Source organism: Pongo abelii, chromosome 21 (genome assembly GCF_028885655.2).
Source record: "Pongo abelii isolate AG06213 chromosome 21, NHGRI_mPonAbe1-v2.0_pri, whole genome shotgun sequence".
Taxonomy (NCBI): Eukaryota; Metazoa; Chordata; class Mammalia; order Primates; family Hominidae; genus Pongo; species Pongo abelii.
The window spans coordinates 37,416,226-37,436,248 of NC_072006.2; the positions used below are offsets into that span (position 1 = coordinate 37,416,226).

Below are 20,023 nucleotides of genomic sequence, written 5' to 3' on the forward strand. Positions count from 1 at the left end.
GGCAACATAATGAAACCTCGTCTCTACTAAAAATACAAAAATTAGCTGGGCGTGGTCCTAGCTACTCAGGAAGCTGAGGCATGAGAATTGCTTGAACCCAGGAGGCGGAGTTTGCAGTGAGCCGAGATCGCACCACTGCACTCAAGCCTAGGTGACAGAGTGAGACCCTGTCTCAAAAAAAAAAAAAAAAAAAAAAAAATTGCTGATTTCTTTAGGGCATTGTCTCCATAAACTTTTCATAAAGCATCAATGATTTCACTGTTCAGCCATCCAAGTTTCACCATAAATTTGATGTGTATTCTTGCTTCAATTTTAGCAGGATTCACGCGGCTTTGACAGGGTTTTTTTTTTAAGTGATGTCTTATCCTTCTTAGTGCCTCAAACTAGATCCCGTTCAACACGTTATAACAAATTAGTTCAAGTTTATTTTGGTGCAAAAGGAATTTGGAAATGCAGGCATAGTTTCTTCATAATATGCATTTTCCATAAGCTTTTTGGAGACCTTCATAGGATAAGAGATCTATTGTAGAGATTTGATCTTACAGAACCGTGGGAGTGGGTTAAATAGTCCTTGTTAGGCTGTCGTTTTGCATCTGGTGCTGGAGCTTCAAGCCAGCAGGGCGGGTAGACAGGAAGAGGAGATGGATGTGAAGTGAGGAAGAACAAAGAAAAACTGAAACCTGCTTTAGGTTCTCTGCACCTCCAAGTCCACAGATGCAGGGGCACAAGGAAGGTTTCCTGCTCCTTCAGTGAACACATTTGAGAGTCTGGGCGTTGGGTAAGGCCGTGGAATAGGAGCCAGAGACGGGGTGCTAGTCCAGACACTGCCCCCACTGTGTGTGACCCTGAATGCAAAGTAGCCAAGACCAGTCACAATCCCACAGCCCTCTTTTTTTTTTTTTTTTTTTTTTCTTGAAATGGAGTCTTGCCCTGTTGCCCAGGCTGGAGTGCAGTGGTGCGATCTTGGCTCACTGCAAGCTCCACCTCCTGGGTTCATACCATTCTCCTGCCTCAGCCTCCTGAGTAGCTGGGACTACAAGCACCCGCCACCACACCCGGCTAATTTTTTGTATTTTTAGCAGAGACAGGGTTTCACCGTGTTAGCCAGGATGGTCTCGATCTCCTGACCTCGTGATCTGCCCACCTCGGCCTCCCAAAGTTCTCAGATTCCCACGGCCCTCTTGAGTATGAACAGCAGCGCAACTGCAGAACTCATTGCACGACATCCTCCTCTTTGGGGCTCAGTCTTCCAAGGTAAGAAATGGGAAGCTTTTAGCTGTCGGGTCTTTGCTTCAGATGAAACTCTGTCCCCAGGAAGATCACCACTTGACGTATGCTAAAGCTAAACGTAGCTCCCTTAGTTTCTCCCTTGTATTAGTTATCTATCACTAATACATAACAAGGTATCCCAAAACTTCGTGGCTTAAAATAACATGTATTATCTCACAGTTTCTGTGGGTCAGGAATATAGAAACTGCTTAGCTGGGTGGCTCTGGCTCTTGCGAGGCTGGAGTCAGGATGTTTGCCACGATCATCCAAAGGCTTGACTAGAGCCCCAGAGAATACAAGACGGTTCATATACATGGCTGTGGCTGGAGAATTCTCAGTTCCTGGCCACCAGAATCTCTGCGCTGGGCTGCTTGAGTGTCCTCACAACATGGCAGCCGGCTTCCCCAAAACACGTGATCCAAGAGAGCAAGAGAGAGAAAGAAGGAAGCTGCAGTACCTCTTTTTGACCTCACCTCAGAAGTCACACACCATCACTTTGTGCCATAACCTATTCACTAGAAGTGAGTAAATCCACCACACATGCAAGGAGAGGAGAACGAGGCTCTCCCTCTTAAGAGGGAGCATCAAAGAATTGTGGATATATTATAAACAACTATATTCCCCTCCATTCCGGATGTTACCCTGGGCATATCCTTCAATGGCCAAAGTCCCAGGAGCAGGCTTTCTTAAATAAATGAGTCTTTCCTCCTTAGGTAAATTCTTCAATCTCCCTTGAAAGTGCAAATGGCTATAGTCCAGGGTTTTTGTTTTCTATTCTTTTGATTATTCATTTAATGGTAATTTTTCCTTCCTGCTTCATTCAGACCAGATAAAAACAGAAATACTCTAGTGGAAGTGGGGGTGAGGGGAACAGTTTCAACATCTCTGCCATCTGTCATGTCTCCTCCAGTGTTGGCAGGCATGAGATGACTTAGATGGTTCCCAGATACAGCATGAAACAACCTTGAGTCACTAAGGGGAAATGTTTCTGTTCCTTTTATAATTCTTCTTTCCTTATTCTGATTGCAACTAGGAAAGAGTGTCAGTTGGGAGCTAGCCTGTCTTGAATGCTCTGGGTGATGCGGCCGCAACCTCTTTTTTATGAAAGAGAGAGGAAAAGAGGGAGAGAGAGAGAGAGAGAGAGAGAGAGAGAGAGAGAGAGAGAGAGAGAGTGAGAGAGCTGGACTCCAGTTCTTCTTCTCACCACATTATCCAGGAAAACTTAATAACATTTTTCTCTTCCATTTGCATCTATTTAGCAGTTACCCTGTATTTCAAGAAGTTAATGGTGAAACTTAAAATATGTAAAATTTCCTGTTATATTATACTAGATTTCTTTAAAAATAGGAAGACACCCAAAAGGAAAATATTAAGTAAATAAAAGTAATGGTTGCCTGTATATGGCACAAGTCGCAGAGGTGATATGTGAACGACTGGAATTCGGGGAGCTTAGGGACCATGCCTCCAATGCCTGACCAGCCTGGCTACTGGATTTCCTGAAGCCAAGCTCTCCAGGCCCCTAACCTTGCGCCAGCGCTCACACTGTATGTCCTGTGGCCACTAGAGGAAGCTGTTGCACATATATGTACTTCCCAGCTACCACTCTGGGGATGAACACTAACATCTATGTAGCAGTAACTCCTTTAAGGATCGCATCTAATCTTCCCAGAGATGGGGTCTCTAAGGCCCAAAGTCACAGAGCTTGTGAGCAGCTGATCCAGAATCCAAATCCCAGCAGTCAGACTCTGGAGCTCAGGCTATTTGTCATAGGTTGAAAACTAATGAGCTCCAGCCAAATCTGATGCATTGTTATTTTTTTAGATTTTGCTTTGAATGCTTGATTGTTCTCCAGTTGGATGCTAAATACAAATGCACTCATCATATCCCCCAACTAGCATACCAAGTTGTCTTACATTAACTGTTTAGCTCCTAAAGCAGATTTTCAGATTTACCAGTAAAAATACAGGACACCCAGTAAAATTTACATTTCAAATCAATGACAAATAATTTCTAGTGTAAGTATGTCCCAAATATTTCATGGGACATACTTACACTAAAAAAAAATTCATCATGTATCTGAAGTTTAAATATAACTGGGCTTTCTATATTTTACCTGTCAACCTTACTGATATGGTTTGGCTGTGTCCCTACCCAAATCTCATCTCTGTAGTTCCCATAATCCCCACAGATCATAGGAGGCACCAGGTGGAGATAATTGAATCATGGGGGCAGTTTCCCCCATCCTGTTCTTGTGATAGCAAGTTAGTTCTCATGAGAGCTGATGGTTTTCTGAGGGGCTTCCCCCTTCACTGGGCACTCATGCTCTCTCCTGCCGCCTTGTGAAGAGGTGCCTTCTGCCATGATTGTAAGTTTCCTAAGGCCTCCCCAGCTGTGCAGAACCATGAGTCAATTAAACCTCTTTCTTTATAAATTACCCAGTCTTGGGTATTTCTTCATAGCAACGTGAGAACTTACGCTTACTCTAAAAGCATCTTTGCATTTGAAACTCCTGCTCTGTCCCTCATTCCCCCACAAAGGGGAATATTTATAGAGAATCTACTATGTGCTAGTTTTGAGTGGGATGCAGAGAAACAAAAGGCTCTGCAGCAGGCTGCAAACAGCCCTGATGCTTCAGCTATGTGGTGGTCAGGCAGACCCCCCCATGGTACTGAAACTCTCTGGGTTCTATAAAGATGCCATGTGGACTTTCTGGCAAGCCCCACTGAGGGAGTCACAGACTGCTAGATTTCTGGAGCAAAGCCATGCTGCCTTCAGCAGGGAACTGTATACCATGAGAAAAACAGCTTCTGACATGCTACAGGGCCCTGGTCAGGAAGGGGCACCTGATCACAGGGCATCAGTAACCATGAGGCCAGAAGTGCCCATCAGGAACTGGTCACTGTCATCCACCAAGTCATCAGGTCAGCAGGACCAATAGCAATCCTTCATCAGGCAGAAGTGATGTCTGATCTAGTGGGGGCTCAAAAAGGTCCAGGGGTCACAAGTAAGCTACTCAGACCTTCGCGTCACCTACTAGTGTTGCACCCAGCTTCTCCTTGGGTACACACCCATGGCCCCATAGATGTTCCCGAGGATCAGCTGATGGAGAAGGAAAAATTCTAAGCTTGATTCATGAGTAGGTCAGCTCAGTATGTTAGAGGAAGCCACAAATGGACGATGTTTCACACCCTCAGGAGTGACCCTGAAAGACAGCAACCTGAGGAAATATCCCCAGGAGTAAAGCTTCAGGCTGTGTACTTGCTCATCCACTTTCACAAAAGAAACAACTGGAGGTAAGATTTATAGGCCAGGTGCGGTGGCTCATACCTATAATCCCAGCACTTTGGGAGGCCAAGGTGGGAGATCACCTGAGCCCAGGGGTTTGAGACCAACCTGGGCAATGTGACAAAACCCTCTCTCTACAAAATATAAAAAATGAGCCAGGCAAGGTGGTGTACGCCTGTAGTCCCAGCTACTCAGGAGGCTGAGGTGGGAGAATCACTTGAGCCTGGGAAGCTGAAGCTGTAGTGGGTCATGATTATGCCACTAAACTTCAGCATGGGTGACAGAGAGATGCAGTCACAAAAAAAAAAAATTTACAGACACTTGGGCTGGGGAAAATGGTTTAATTGTTTAGTCAGGGACCTGGAAGAAACAAGATTGCAAGACTGGGGACACCAAGGCTGATCTAGTAACTGCCAGTGAGTGTATGACCTGTCAACCACAGACAAACACTGACCTCCTCCTATGGTAACAACCATTCAAGAGCTCAACCAGCCAGTCTGTGGCAAGTTGATTACAATAGACCCCTTCAGTCCTGGAAAAGGTATTGATCCACCCTGACTAGGACTGGCGTATATTTTCAGAAAGGGTTTGCCTTTCCTACCTGCTAAGCCTAAACAGCCATCACTAAACAAGGGCTGACAGAATGTCTGATTCACTGACACCAGGTCCCACACATCATCACCTTGGACCAATGGAGCCACTTCAGCAAAGGCATTGTGAAGTGGGCACGTGGTTGTGAGATCCACTGATTTTACTATGTATCACACCATCCAGAAGCTGCCAGTCTGGTAGAATGATGGGAAGGCTCTTGAAGAGGCACAATCTTGTGGGTGATACACTGCAAGGATGCAATATGGTACTGTCTACTGCTGTGTAACAAATTATCCCAAACTCAGGACTCTAAAATAATAAACGTTTGTTATTTAATGGTTTTTTTGAATCAAGAATTTGGGAGCTGCTGGACTGGGCATTCTGGCTCTGAGTCTGTTATGAGGTTGCAGTTGAGTTGTTGGCTGGCACTGCAGTTTCATCTGAAGGCTCGACTGAGTGAACCTGCTTTCAAGTTTACTCAAGCGGTTGTTGGTCTTCCTCAGTTCCTCACCGGCCATTGACCAGAGGCCTTTCCTCACCATGTGAGCCTCTCCACAGGTGGCATTGTCCTAATAGTATGGTGGCTGGCTTTCCCTAGAGTATGTGATCCAAGAGCTCAACATGGAACCCACAGTCTTATAACCTAATCTCAGAAATGACATAGTACAACTTCTGCCATATTCTATTGGTCACACAGACTACCCTGGTACAGAGTGAAAGGGGACAACACAAGGGTGTGGATACCAGGAGGTGGGGAATTGGAGGCAACCTTGCAGGCTGGCTGCCATGGGCATTATCCCTTAGGATGTGACATACACCTTAAACCCTGGGCTATTTTATGATGCTGGGTACTCGGTACATAGAATGCATTGGTCTAGAAATCAAGTACAAGTATATCCCATTCATCATCACCTCCAGTGACTCACATGGAGACTTTGAACTTTCCATTCCCAGAACTTTAGTCTCTGTGAGCCTAGAGTCTCTGGTTTGCAGAGCCAGAAGGATCCTTTCTCTAGGGAACTCAATGAGGATCTCACTAAACTTCAAGCTACCACTGTCATTGGGTTGCTTTGGGCTTTTCATGCCAGTAGACCAGCAGATGAAGAAGGAGTTTTCATGACTGCAGGGGTAATAAACCCTGAGGACGCAGGTGGCTGGGGAAAAGGAGGAATGTGTTTGAAACTCAGGTCATCCATGGGATGTCTCCCATAGTCCCATGCCCAGCTTGGACTCTAAAGAGACAAGGATAATAACCACAGCTTGATGACCAGGGTGCTCAGATCCTTCAGATATGAGGTCCCGATCACCCCACCAAGACAAGCCACCTGGACAACAGGATTGCTGAGGATGAGGGCAATTTGGAATGCATAGTAGAGGAGGGAGACTGTGAGTATCTGCGCAGTCTTATCATCAATTGCAACATTAGAGACTCTTGTTGGTCTCGAAAGTTTCCCGTGAATTATGACTGGATTAGTCTACACAGGCTGCCATGACAAAATACCACAGACTGGGTGGCTTAGACAACAGAAATTTATTTTCTCATGGTTTTGGAGGCTGGAAGTCCAAGATCAAGGTGCCAGCAGGACTGATTACCCCCGAGACCTCTCCTCTTTGGCTTGCAGATGGCCACTGCTATGGTTTGAATATGTCCCCCTGCCCCACCAAAATTCATGTGTTGAAACTTAATAGCCAATGTGATAGTATTAACAAGTGAGGCTCTTAAGAGGTGATTAGGTTTGAAGGCTCCTCTTTCATGAATGGGATCAGTGCCCATATAAAACAGCCTGATGGAGAAAGCCCCTTTTTGCCCTTCTGCCTTCCACCACGTGAGCACACAGTGTTCCTTCACTCAAGAGGATACAGCACTCGAGGCACCACCTTGGAAGCAGAGACCAGCCCTCACCACATAATGAACCTGCTGGTACCTTGATCTTGGACTTCCTGGCACCCAGAACTGTGAGAAATGGATTTCTGATCTTGATAAATTACCTAGTCTCAGGTAATGTTATAATGTTATAGCAGCACAAATGGACTAAAATAACTGCCCTCTTGCTGCCTCTTCACATGGCCATACCTTGTGGCTCTCTGTGTGTCCTAACCTCCTCTTCTCATAAGGACACTCGTCAGATTAAATTAAGGCCTGCCCTAAGGCCAGTCGCGGTGGCTCATGCCTGTAATCCCAGCACTTTGGGAGGCCAAGGCAGGAGGATCACTTGAGGTCAGGGGCTCAAGACCAGCCTGGGCAACATGGTGAAACCCCCATCTCTACAAAAAATACAAAAATTAACCGGGTGTGGTGTCATGTGTCTGTAGTCCTAGCTACTCGGGAGGCTGATGTAAGAGAATCTCTTGAGTCCAGGAGGCTGAGGCTGCAATGAGCTGTGTTCATGCCGCTGCACTCCAGCCTGGGTGACAAAGTGAGACCCTCTCTCAAAAAATAAAATAAAATAAGGGTGGCCCTAACAGCCTCATTTTAACTTGATCAGCTCTTTAACAGCCCCTATGTCCAAATACAGTCCCATTCTGAGATACTGGGAGTTAGGGTTCAACATATGAATTTGGGAGATACAATTCAGTCCATAACAGTGACCAAGCAGAATCCTGGAGCACCTGTGCCTGAAGAGAGTGAATTTGATGTGTAAGAGGTGGACTGTAGACACCGGCATTGCCCTACAGATCCCCTGCACTGGGCACTAACCCCCAGCTGCTGTCAGTGAGGGCTAACAACCCACAGCTTCCTCCCTCTCTAGGGAAGTGCCATCAACTGACAGGAGGGCACCTCTAAGTTAGGCTCATCCCCTTAAGGGACAGCCCACAGCCAATGACTGACTAAGAGTGAAGAAGGCTATCTCCCTTGCTGCAAGATGGAGCAACTCTCTTGTGAGCTATCTGCGCCAGAGCCCCCAATACCAGATGTCCCTGAGACCACATGTTGCTCTGCTCCTCCGCCACCCCACCCTGCTTCCTTCCCTCCCTTATAACTTTTCACAGAAGAGCATTCCCCCAGTAAATCACATTCCCCAGGATCCCCATTCCAGGCTCCACCTCTCAGGAACATGATCCAAAACAGGTATGAGCAGGTAGTTCACAGAAAAGAAAACCTGAATGCCCAATCATCATAGGCAAAAGCGCTCAGACATATCTGTAATCTAAGAAGTCTGGCTAGGCGCGGTAGCTCACGCCTGTAATCCCAACAATTTGGGAGGCTGAGGTGGGCAGACCACTTGAGGTTAGGAGTTCGAGAACAGCCTGGCCAACATGGTGAAACTCCTTCTCTACTAAAAATACAAAAATTAGCCAGGCGTGGTGGTGCATGCCTGTAATCCCAGCCACTCAGGAGGCTGAGGCAAGAGATTTGCTTGAACCCGGGAGGCAGAGATTGCAGTGAGCTGAGATTGTGCCACTGCAACTCCAGCCTGGGTGACAGAGAGATACTTCGTCTCAAAACAAACAAACAAACAAACAAACAAATCCAAAGCAAGGCAGGGTGGGTGGCTCACACCTGTAATCCCAGCACTTTGGGAGGCCAAGAGAGGAGGATTGCTTGAGCCCAGGAGTTCAAGACCAGCCTGGGCAACCCCAGGCTCTACTAAAGAGACCCCGTCTCTACTAAAATTTTTAAAAAATTAGCCAGGCATGGTGGCCACATGCCTGTGGTCCCAGCTATTCAGGAGGCTGAGGTGAGAGGATTGTTTGAGTCCAGGAGGTCAAGGCTGCAGTGAGCTGTGATTGTGCCACTGCACTCCAGCCTGGGCAACAGAGCAAGACCCTGCCTCAAAAAAAAAAAAAAGAAAAGAAAAAGAAAGAAATTCAAAGTACGTCAATAAATTAGACTATTAACGTTACACATTAGCCAGGGGCGCAGGCACTCTCAGGGCTTATCAATAGAAATAGTCACCAAGGATGGCAATTTGCCAGTATCTAAAACTAAAACGTGAGTGACCTTAAACCCAGCAACCCCACACCCAGGAACTCGCCCTGACACGTGCCCAAGGCTGACGGAGAAATAGGAAACCCCTTTACAGAACAGGCAATCAGAGCTACAGTTGAAATAGTGGAAGGTATCGCTGGGGCACTGAGGAGGAAGTGACTTCATGTGAGCAAGGTGCATATTATTGGAGACAAGGGGGAAAGTGATGGTATGATACAGCCTGTGAAATGAAATATTAAAACTATATGTGCCAATATGGGAAAACTTCCAAAACATGTTCATGAACGAGACGGGGAACAAGGTGCAAAACCTAATATCCAGTTTGATCCTCCAACAATGATTGTAAAAGAACAAGTCCTTTCTGGAAGGACAGGCAAGAAAGGGTTTACAATGATTAAACTACAGGGAGCAGAGTGGGCTGGGGTAAGGAGCTCGTATGTCTTGCTTCACTCACTATCCTTCTGCACTGGTAGAATTTTCATCCTGTCCATGAATCACTTTTCCCGAAACATTTTATTATGAAAATATTCATACATGCAGAAAATTTAAAATAATTGTTTAGTAAGCACCCATATACCCACTAACTAGATTCTATAATTAATATTTTGCTATACTTGCCTTATATATCTGCCTATCTATCCATCCTTCCATCCAGCCTTCCGTCTAACCAACTCATTTTTCGATGCATTTCAAGTAAATTAAAAGTGGCAATTTACTTTATCACTAAATATTTCAGGATGCTGGCCAGGCATGGTGGCTCAGGCCTGTAATCCCAGCAGTTTGGGAGGCTGAGGCAGGTGGATCACCTCTGGTCAGGAGTTCAAGACCAGCCTGGCCAACATGGTGAAACCTCCTGTCTACTAAAAATACAAAAATTAGCCAGGCATGATGGTGCACACCTGTAATCCCAGCTACTCAGGAGGCTGAGGCAGGAGAATTGCTTGAACCTGTGAGGCAGATGTTGCAGTGAGCTGAGATCACACCATTGCACTTTAGCCTACGCAACGAGAGTGGAAAAAAGAGTGAAGGAGAGAGAGAGAGAGAGAGAGAGAGAAAATATATTTTTTTTTTCAAGATGCATTCCATTAACAAGAGTTTAATATTTGTTTCTTTTTTAACTTCAAGATAAAAATCTTTCAGTGTATCTATTTCTAACTTTTATACTTTATATCTGGTTTAGTTTGGTTTGGTTTGGATTTGGTTTTAGAAATGTGGTCTCACTCTGTCACCGAGGCTGGAGTGCAGTGGTGCAATCTTGGCTCACTGGGCTCAAGCGAGTCTCCTACTTCAGCTGCTAGAGTAGCTGGGACTGCAAGCACATACTGCCAGGCCCAGTTAATTTTGTTATTGTTGTTGGAGAGACGAGGTCTTGCTATGTTGCCCAGGCTTGCCTTGAACTCCTGGCCTCAAGTGATCCTCCTGCCTCGGCCTCCCAAAGTACTGGGATAACAAGTGTGAGCCACTGAGCCAGCCTTTAATTTTTTTTTAAAGACTGCAGGTATAGGTTCATTGCTTCACTTTCCACTAGCACTTATTGAGCTCCTACTGTGTGCCATACAGTGTGGCAATGTGCTGGGGCAGCAGAGTGGATATGAGCTGATGTTTCTGAGAGCTTACCATTCAGGGAAGGGGGCAAGGGAGGCAGATGATAAGCACATAAACACAAACATAAATAAGATCATTGCAGGCTGCGATGGGAGCTGCAAAGGCCATAAAGTGGGAAGAAGTAAGAGAGAAAGATTGTAGGGCTGGAGACAGGGAGTGCAGGAAGAAAATGTAAGATCCAGCAGATCCCTGATGGATGAGAAGATCCAGGGTGCATTCCATTGTCAACACATGCTGGCTATTCCTTAGAGAAAGCCTCTTTGTCTCTCTGACCCTCAGTTTCCGCATCTCTGTTTCAGGGATAACATCTCTTCCTCATGGGTTGTCATGGGGATTAAATGAAGGTGTTGATGTGCTTCACACGGGGCCCAGCACACATGAGCATGCAGCGAACATCAGCAGCCATCACAGTTGCCACTGCTGCCACTGTCCATGCTGTTAAATCCATCGCAAGCTGGAGACGCAGGCATAGATCTGATGGGTGCCTTCCTCATGGAGTTTACAGTCCAGAGGCTGAGACAGTTACAGAACAAGGTGGTCACAGCTGCAGGAGAACTTGCTGGAAAGTGGCACTAAGGAGGGAATGACTTGAGTGAGATATCCAGGAAGACTTCCTGCAGGAGGCGACACCTAAGCTCAGGCTAAAAAAATAAATAAATAACTGGTACATCACCAGATGGGCAAGGGCAGGAGCACATCCTAAACTGAAAAACCAGCCCATGTAAAAGCAGAGAAAAATGAACAGACCTGATGCATGCAGGAGAAATCACTGGAGTCAATGTAGTAGGAAAATTAAATGGGAGAAGGTGAGGCTGGAGAGACAAGGGCCGGACAGTGGAGGGCTTGAATACGAAGCTTTGAGCTGGACTTTCTACTAAGAGCCGTAGGAAGCCAGCAGACTGAAATTAAAAAGACTCACAGTGCCAAACATTGGTAATGGAGTGAAGCAACCAGAGCTCCCATACACTACAGGTGGGAGTATAAAGTGATGCAGCCACTTTGGGGAAAGTTCTGGTGGTTTCTTACAAAACGAATCATACACCTACCCTAGGAGCTGGCAATCCCACTTCAAGAGAAATGATAACATGTATTCACAAAAAGACTTGTACAAGACTGTTCATAGAAACTGTATTCAGAATAGCCCCAAACCGGAAGCAACCCAAGTGTCCATCAACAGGATGAAAATGACTAAACACATTGTGGTATATCCACACAATGGGATACTGTGTTTCTATAAAAAGGCATAAACTACCAAGAGCTGCAGCAATGTGAATGAATATCAAAAGCATTGTGCTGGGTGAAAGAAGGCAGACACAAAATAGTACATATTGTATGTTCCATTTATATGGAATCTTAGACAAAACTAATCCATAGTGGGGAAAAAAATGAGAACGTCACCCTCACTGTGGAGGAAGAGTGGGGATTGGTTGGGAAGGGGCGAACAGAACTTTCCGGGTCGATGGGGAGATTGTGAATCTTGATGGGGTTTGGGTTACACAGGTGCATACATCTGTCGAAACTCTGCAAATGGGCACTTAGGATCTGCGCTTTTTGTTGCGTATTGAGATATTTTCCTTTGTAGTTCTTAATGACTCCAGAGAGTTCTCTGGCTAACGATTGGTCCCGCCTATGTTGGCAATGTTGACGATCTCTTCAACAGTTACATGTCCACTGTGCTTAATGTGCTTCTGTTTTTCTCTGTCTCTGAGTGGTCCTTTGACAGCTTTGATGGTCTAGGCAGAGGCAGAAGGTACTGCTTCAGTCTGGGCCTGTCTGTCCCAAATGATCAGTTTCCCTGTAATCCTTAAACGCTTCCTGACACCAATTGCCTTGGTGATATCATCACCAACCATTTTTTAGGAGACAGCCCCAGGGTGCCCATCTTGGTGGCCAGGGCAGATGTGGCACAACTTCCCCACCAGTGCACATCAGGTACAAGACTCTGATTTCCTTGGGGTTGAACTTGGGCCGTGTGAAGGACGTGGCTGGTGTCGCTTGAACCCGGATGCTGAGTGCTCAAAGAAAGTTGCACCTTGTTCTCCTCTGAGCAGAAAACCCAACTGTAAACAAATATTGAACTTTAGGCTGAAGTACCTAGAAGGGAGGGTACAGATGTCTACAACTTACTTCGAAATGCATCAGATAAGATGGACAAATGGATAGATATTTAAAGAAGTGCCATAAAAGGTAAATGGTAGAATTTAGGTGTTGGATATAGTGTTCTCTGTAAAACTAACTTTTCTCTATTTTGAAATTTTTCATTGTAAACTATTGGAGGGAGGAAAGATGGTGCTGGCTACAGTGATGGAAAATGAATTTGAGGGGCCCAGATGAGATTCAGGGAAGCCAGTGAGGAGACTGTGGCGATTTTCCCAGGCAAGAAATGAGGAGGCCTGGGGGGAGAACAGGGTAGTGGGGTAGAGAGGAGGGAGGGCCAGAGGCATCGTTTCTTGGGAGACTCAGGAGACGAGGGGCGCAGTGAGAAATGAGGGGAGACAGATCAGAAGTCAGGCCTAGCCTGCAAGGAAACCCAGGAGTGGCCTCTCTCAGGAGCAGCAGATGCTGAAAGTGCAGAAAGGTGAGGGGGGCTGGGGAAAGCAGCGGTCCCGAATGCTCCTTTCCAATGCTAAGGAAAACAGTGAATGAGCATCTGTGATGCCCCTACCTTTCAGTGGGCATCCTCACTCACCCACTCCATGGGGCTGGGCTCCTAGTTGCCTCTTTCTCCTCTCCTGGGAGACTTGCTGATTACGTGAGTAAATGTTAGCACAGGAACCCAACCCCTGTGCACAACTTCAAGGGAGGTGCCCTGTGGTTGCCCCATGCTTCCCTTCTGGCCACCAGGAATCAGGACAAGCAAAGAACATGACATTCACAGTCCAGGGAGGTCACGCAATCCGGAAAAGGTACAAAGGGTTTGGAGAACTCGCTTCATTTGGTTTGGGAGCCTCCACAGGTGGACACGGTAAGAGATCTTAATCTGACTCACATGCTCTCAAAAAGAGAGCAAAGGCATTTCTTGATGCATCCTAGAGAGCTTGGTTGAGGGTTGCCTGGAAGTGTGGGCTGCCTACCATGCCATTGGTGGTGGTGGGAAAATGATTCACCTTCCTACTCTCTCTCAGTTGTTCTGAAGATATCACAGAGAAAGGCTCGGCACAGGGCTGAAATGTCTTCAATGCCTCTCCAACCACTCGCTACCTTTCCCTTTAGAAAAAAAGCAGGCAACATTTGCTAGCCAGAGTTCAACAAAATGCTTCTATTTGTTTTCACTGTGACTTTGGAAAGGGCATTTCACCTCTGTAAACAACATCACTTGCCATAAACAGTCAGTGATGATGGGACTATAGTGATGATGATAAGGGCGACAAGTTTAATGAGTACTTATCACGTGCCAAGTGCTCTTGGGAGTAAAAGAGAACCTGGCACGTGATAAGTAATCATTAAGCTTCATCGCCACCCTTATTATGGTCACTATAGTCCCGTCACCACTGGCTATTTATGGCAAGTGATATTGTTTTTTTCACTTTGGGTAGCATACACAGTTTTCTGTTAGAAATAGATCTAATTGGCCGGGCACAGTGGCTCACACCTGTAATCCCAGCACTTTGTGAGGCCGAGGCAGGCGGATCATCTGAAGTCGGGAGTTTGAGACTAGCCTGACCAACATGGAGAAACCCCATCTCTACTAAAAATACAAAATTAGCCAGGCGTGTTGGCGCATGCTTGTAATCCCAGCTACTCGGGAGGCTGAGGCAGGAGAATCGCTTGAACCTGGGAGGCGGAGGTTGCGGTGAGCCAAGATCACACCATTGCACTCCAGCCTGGGCAACAAGAGCGAAACTCCGTATAAAAAAAGAAAGAAAGAAAGAAAGAGAGAGAGAGAAAGAAAGGGAGAGAGAGAGAGAAAGAAAGAAAGAAAGAAAGAAAGAAAGAAAGAAAGAAAGAAAGAAAGAAAGAAAGAAAGAAAGAAAAGAGAAATAGATCAAATTTATTTGAGTTTTCAAAAGTGATTTCATTTACCAAGATACATGCTAAGTCCATAAAAACCCAGGCATTGGCAGATATGGAGAAGCTAAAGGTAGTTGTCAGGGGTAGATGAGGACAGTATATAAATGACAGGTGCTTGGGAGATGCTGGCCTGAGGTGAAGAGCATGGGCTTTGCAGTCAGATAGACCTGAGTTTATATCCTGGCTTTTTGTCACAGTAGCTGTGTGACCTCAAGCAAGTTACCAGGCCTTTCTGTATCTCCGTTTCCCTCTCTGTGCCATAGGGGATAACAGTGAACCTGCAGGTCTGAGGCTCAGCTAGGCCGGTAGCGAGCACTCAGGAATGGGAGGGCCATTGGCCGGGCACGGTGGCTCACGCCTGTAATCCCAGCACTTTGGGAGGCCGAGGCAGGTGGATCACTTGAGACCAGGAGTTCGAGACCAACCTTCCCAACGTGGTGAAACCCTGTCTCCATTAAAAATATAAAAATTAGCCTGGCGTCATGGCACACGCCTGTAATCTCAGCTACTCAGGAGGCTGAGGCAGGAGAATCACTTGAACCCGGAAAGCAGAGGTTGCAGTGAGCTGAGATCACGCCACTGCACTCCAAAACAGAGCAAGACTCTGTCTCAAAAAGAAAAGAAAAGAAAAGAAAAAATAAATAGTAGGGCTATTTATAGTCTATATTTCATAAAACTCCCTTCCTTTCATACATTGTTGGCCCCCAAAACTGTGTTCCAAAGTCAAATGCATGGAAGATGAATAGAGGGAGGGTCACGTGTGTGTGTGTGTGCGTGTGTGTGTGTGTGTGTGTGTGTGGCGGGGGTGTTGGGTGTTGGTTGGGGGAGGGCATCCAGGGTGTTCCCAGGAGGCTGAAACCTCTCATGAGCCTCTGATGGTCTCGTTTCAGGATCCTACATATGTTCTTATTTTTGTTCCGCATCCCCATGACTGAGATAATCGCACACTGTGACTGTATATTTATTTGTCTGTTTCTTGCTCTCCCTCTGTCTCTGTCTCCCCAGGATACTGTGAGCCCCAGGAGGGCAGGGGCTGATCTGTGGGCTCCCTACTATATCCAAGGCACCCAGCTCTGTGTCCACACAGAGGGTGTGTAAGGTGTGTTTGCTGACTGACTAACTGACCTGCTAGCTGACTGTCTCTGTCTCTGCCACCAGTCTTGAATTATTAAAGAAAATGAGAGGGTTGGGAGAGAAATACTGGGGAACTGACCCCTAAAATCATACAAGCCCTGCAACATAGCAAAGTCTTAGGCTCTAGCCTGCTCCAGCCTCTCTGGCCCTGCCCTGGGCTGCTAGTGGAACCTCTCCCGCCCTCCTGACCTGGAGAGACTGGAGATGGGGTGGGGGTGGGGGCTGCCCCAAGAATCTATCTCCAAGCATGGCCATTTGAGGGAAGATGAGGCTAAACCTCCAAGCACTCCAAACTGAGGCTCCCAACTTGAGGGATTCAGCTGCCCCCAGAGGCCTGGTCCAGTGATTCCCCCATCTCCCAGGGTCCTGCCCATTTCCCAAGCCCCCCACTCACATAGCCACACCATTTTCAAGGACAGGTAGCCACTGGTATGTGAGAGTTCTCACAACAGCTGAACTTTGTAAGCCACACCTTCCTGTCTTCCTTTATCTAGTTACAGCTAAACAATATGACACGATATCAATCAGAGCAACTGCAATACCAGTCATAGAAATCCCAGTGTCAAGAGCTCCTTCTGGGGTTCCCTGCTCTGCTTTAAGTGAGCATGCTGTGAGTATGTCCCAGCTCCTGTTCCCTGCAGCACCGCTGTTGTGAAGGCGAAGTGAGTTAACACCACGCTCAGAGCAGGGGCTGGAAAGAGGACCTGCTCATCTGATTGGGTGGTTTCCATGTCAAGGCCAGGCACAGCACAGGCCGACAGCTGGGGCCCAGAGCCCCTTTTGCCAGGCACAGACTGCAGGCACAGAGAGGTGAGGACATTTGCCTGAGGCCACACAGTAGGGGCGGGTCACCACGTAGTATGTCCAGGTGCACTCTCCACAGGCCCCACAGCTCCCTCCTGAGCTTCGGAAAGCACCCAAGAGATGGGCAGAGAGAGGAGAGAGAGAGTGGGTAAGAGAGAGACGGGGCAGGGACAGGCCGAGGACGAGGGAAGGAGAGACAGAAAGAGAAGGGGATGGCAAGAGCAAGACAGAGACCTCTGGGAAAGCCAGAGAGTGAAGACAAGCAGGCTACCCGAGGCCTGGTTTTGAGGATCTGAGCACACTGTCCCCTGCCTGGGGGGAGGCTCCATGCAGTCCACAGCGTTCTGGGAGGCACTGAGGGCCTCAGGACCCCAGCCCTGCTTGTGCTCCATTCCCATCCCCAATCCCATCTCACCTCCAGCCCCTGGTTCTGGTTCCTCATGAGAACATCCCCAGCTCACGTTCCCTGCCACCCACCCCACTTCCTTCCCCTCCAGCCCACCTTCCCTGCCACCCACCCCACTCCCTTCCCCTTCAAGCGACTCAGGCAAGCTACCAGACACTCTTTCCAAAACTCACCCTCCTTCCTTTGCCCCTGAAAGGCTCCCACCCTGGAACGCCCTGCCCTCTTAACACATCCCTGTCCCTTAAGCCCAGATCAAATGTCACCTCTTCCAGGAAGCCTTCTGTGAATTATTCCCCAGGGAAGCATTGTGATGCCATTGCTGATAGCAGCAACAAAAGCCCAGTCATGCCAGTTCCACAACCACCAGGAAAGAAAGAAAGAAATCATTTTTCCCCTCCCCAATCAGGCAGGGTATCCCCTTCTGGGCCCCACCGAGCTGGCAGCGACTGTCACACACGAGGCAGGTGCCAGCCTCCCTCTCTCTCAGTGCTGACCACACCATCTGTGTGTTTGCCCCTGTTCTACTGTTTGACATACTTGACCTGTGCTGGCCTTATTAAGCCCAGCCTGTCTGCACCCTGGCATTTGTATTGCTCGTCTGGCCCTAATAACAATCCCTGTGTCACCTCTATCCTGGTACTTTGCACACTTGGTCAAGGCTCACGGCAGTGAAAGCAACACATCACCCTGCCTGGGTTCCCGTTCCTAGAGCTCTGAGCCCACGCACATGCTGCCCACGTGGATGAAAATCCCAGCACTCAGCCTGCTGCCTGCATCCACCTCTGTTGGGTCACCCAACACACCTTCATCAACTGGACTGTGGGCCCCACGAGGGCAGAGATCTGGTCTTTGTCTCCCCCCAAGAGCTAGGACAGCTTCTGACTTAGCCAGGGTTCGTTTGCACTGAATTTAATCTATTCCTGTCCCACAAAAGAGGGATTATGTTGTGAGGTTCCAGTAATGATTTCTTTATTTCTTTCCCGGTGATTCCGGGACCGGCATGACTGGGCTTTTGTTGCTGCTAACAGCGATGGCATCACAATAATTCCTCAGAGTCCCAGGTTGGTGGGGGCTGTGGGTCGGGCATTGGGAAAGGAATGAGGTTTCCTCCACTCCCTTGTCCTGCGCCCAACCTTTATTGACTCATTTGCAAGCCATTTAGTGGGGTTGTTTACATATCCAATGCATATATTTAGTGTAAACATTTTTTTTAATTCTGAAAAATACCAAGAAGATGGTGAAAGTGACCTGTGATCACACCACCAAGAAACATGTACTGTTGATGCATTTCCTTCCAGTATTTTTTTCTAGATTAAAAAAATTTTTGTTGTTGTTAAAAAATAGAAGAAACAGTTTCCCTTTTCACTTACTTCCGTTGGTTGGTCTACATTGTTTTGTGATGGCTGCCTGGTGGCCCACGGTTTATTTAATAAATCCCATTGCTGGACGTTAAGGCGGGTCCTACTTTAGGGCTATTCCAGGTAAGGCTGCAGTGAGCATCCTCACAGTTCTCTGTGCTCAAACCACTGGCCAGTTCCCTTGGCAGAACCTCCACTGACCCTGGGTCAATGGATTTGATCTTCATAACAACATACTTGACCTCAGAAACAGCCCAGTTCTCATTGCATAAGAACTGAGCCCCTTCCACTATAAGCAAAGGTCATCACAGCCAGCCTGGCCACAGCATCGTGGAGCCCAACATCTTTATTCTACAGCTGGGGAGACCGAGGCCCAGAGAGTACTGACTTATCCAAAACCAGCCCAAAGGTAGTGGCAAACTCCATGTCATCTAGGGATTTTCTCCCCACTCCATTATATTCAATATTTTGCAAGAAAATCCATAATCTCTAACAAGGATGCTGGTGGGATGTAGCAAGGATGAAGCATCTGTGTCTGCTCATGGCCGACATTGTTAATCAATCACCACATTCTCTTCTGCTGAGCCCAGACCCTTGAGAGCTTCAAGAGCCATCACCAGGCAGCTGAAATTGGTACAAGAGCAAAATGCTTCTACCATGCTGGTGGAGCATCTTTGGTGGCAACAATTGAGGACCTGAGCTTCTTTAGGAGTGACTTGAATTCTTGCTTTCCTTCTTTCTTTCGAGCCAGTGACAGTTGGCAAGGCATCTGATTTCCATCTGTCCACGTCATCAGAAACCCTCTGGTTTTCCGCATGACTGCAATCTTCCCAAGAGAGCTTGGCCCTCGTTCCGGCTGGAGGTGGTAGGGCAGGCTGGGTCAGTGAGTGGAGCATGGGCTCTCAATTCAGACGGAAATGGGTCCCAATCCTGGCCCTCTGCTTTATGGTTGTGGGACCTTAGGCAAGTCAATTCCCTTCTCCAAGATCCTACTTCATCTGGAAAATGGGAGGATAAAAACCCTTATTTTCTCCTCTCATGGCCTCAGTTTGGTGATCTGTAGAACGGAGATGATCTTTTCCACTCTGCCATCTTGCTGTGTCTGAGCATCCAGCTTTGATTTAACATCAGATTATCTCCCCACCCCTAACCAAGTCTTCTGTGGATCAGCTTGGTGGGAAAGGGGAGAAGAGGTGTGTGTTCCCTCCCTGCACTTCCCTCTCCTTCTCTCTCTCTCTCTCTCTCTCTCCATCCAGAAGGAAGAAAAGAGGCAGGAGAATTTTCCTTTGACTGATATTGTTGCCAGGTAGTTCCCAACTCTCTGGGGAGCCCAAAAAGTGTTGAGAGCCAAGTCTTGTCGGCACCTTTGAGGAGGTAGTCTTACCTCCCTGTGGGGCTTACTGAGCTGCACCCCCCACACCAGGGCAGAGCCCCTTTGATGGCTAACTGTCCCGCAGGCCACCCCAGCCACTCCCAGCCCCTGGTTCTCTAGCGTCCTCTCCAGGTGGTGATACTAGGAAGGACTTCAAGCAGCCCTAGACCGATCTCCGTCTCGCAGGGTCCACACCCGGCCCTGGGAAAACACACACACACATGCGCTTTGACCCTGCCCAGAGGGAACAGAGAGCA

General features: G+C 47.5%; 1 long non-coding RNA gene across 1 annotated transcript; it reads right to left on the minus strand.

Annotated features, from left to right (window-relative positions):
- Positions 1-12,008: 12,008 nt before the first annotated feature.
- Positions 12,009-17,305, minus strand: LOC129052206 (uncharacterized). Its single transcript, XR_008517117.2, has 3 exons — positions 17,210-17,305; positions 13,756-13,888; positions 12,009-12,741 (listed from the first exon to the last, which is right to left on the minus strand). It is a non-coding gene; the product is annotated as an uncharacterized LOC129052206 (long non-coding RNA).
- Between the last annotated feature and the right edge of the window lie 2,718 nt (positions 17,306-20,023).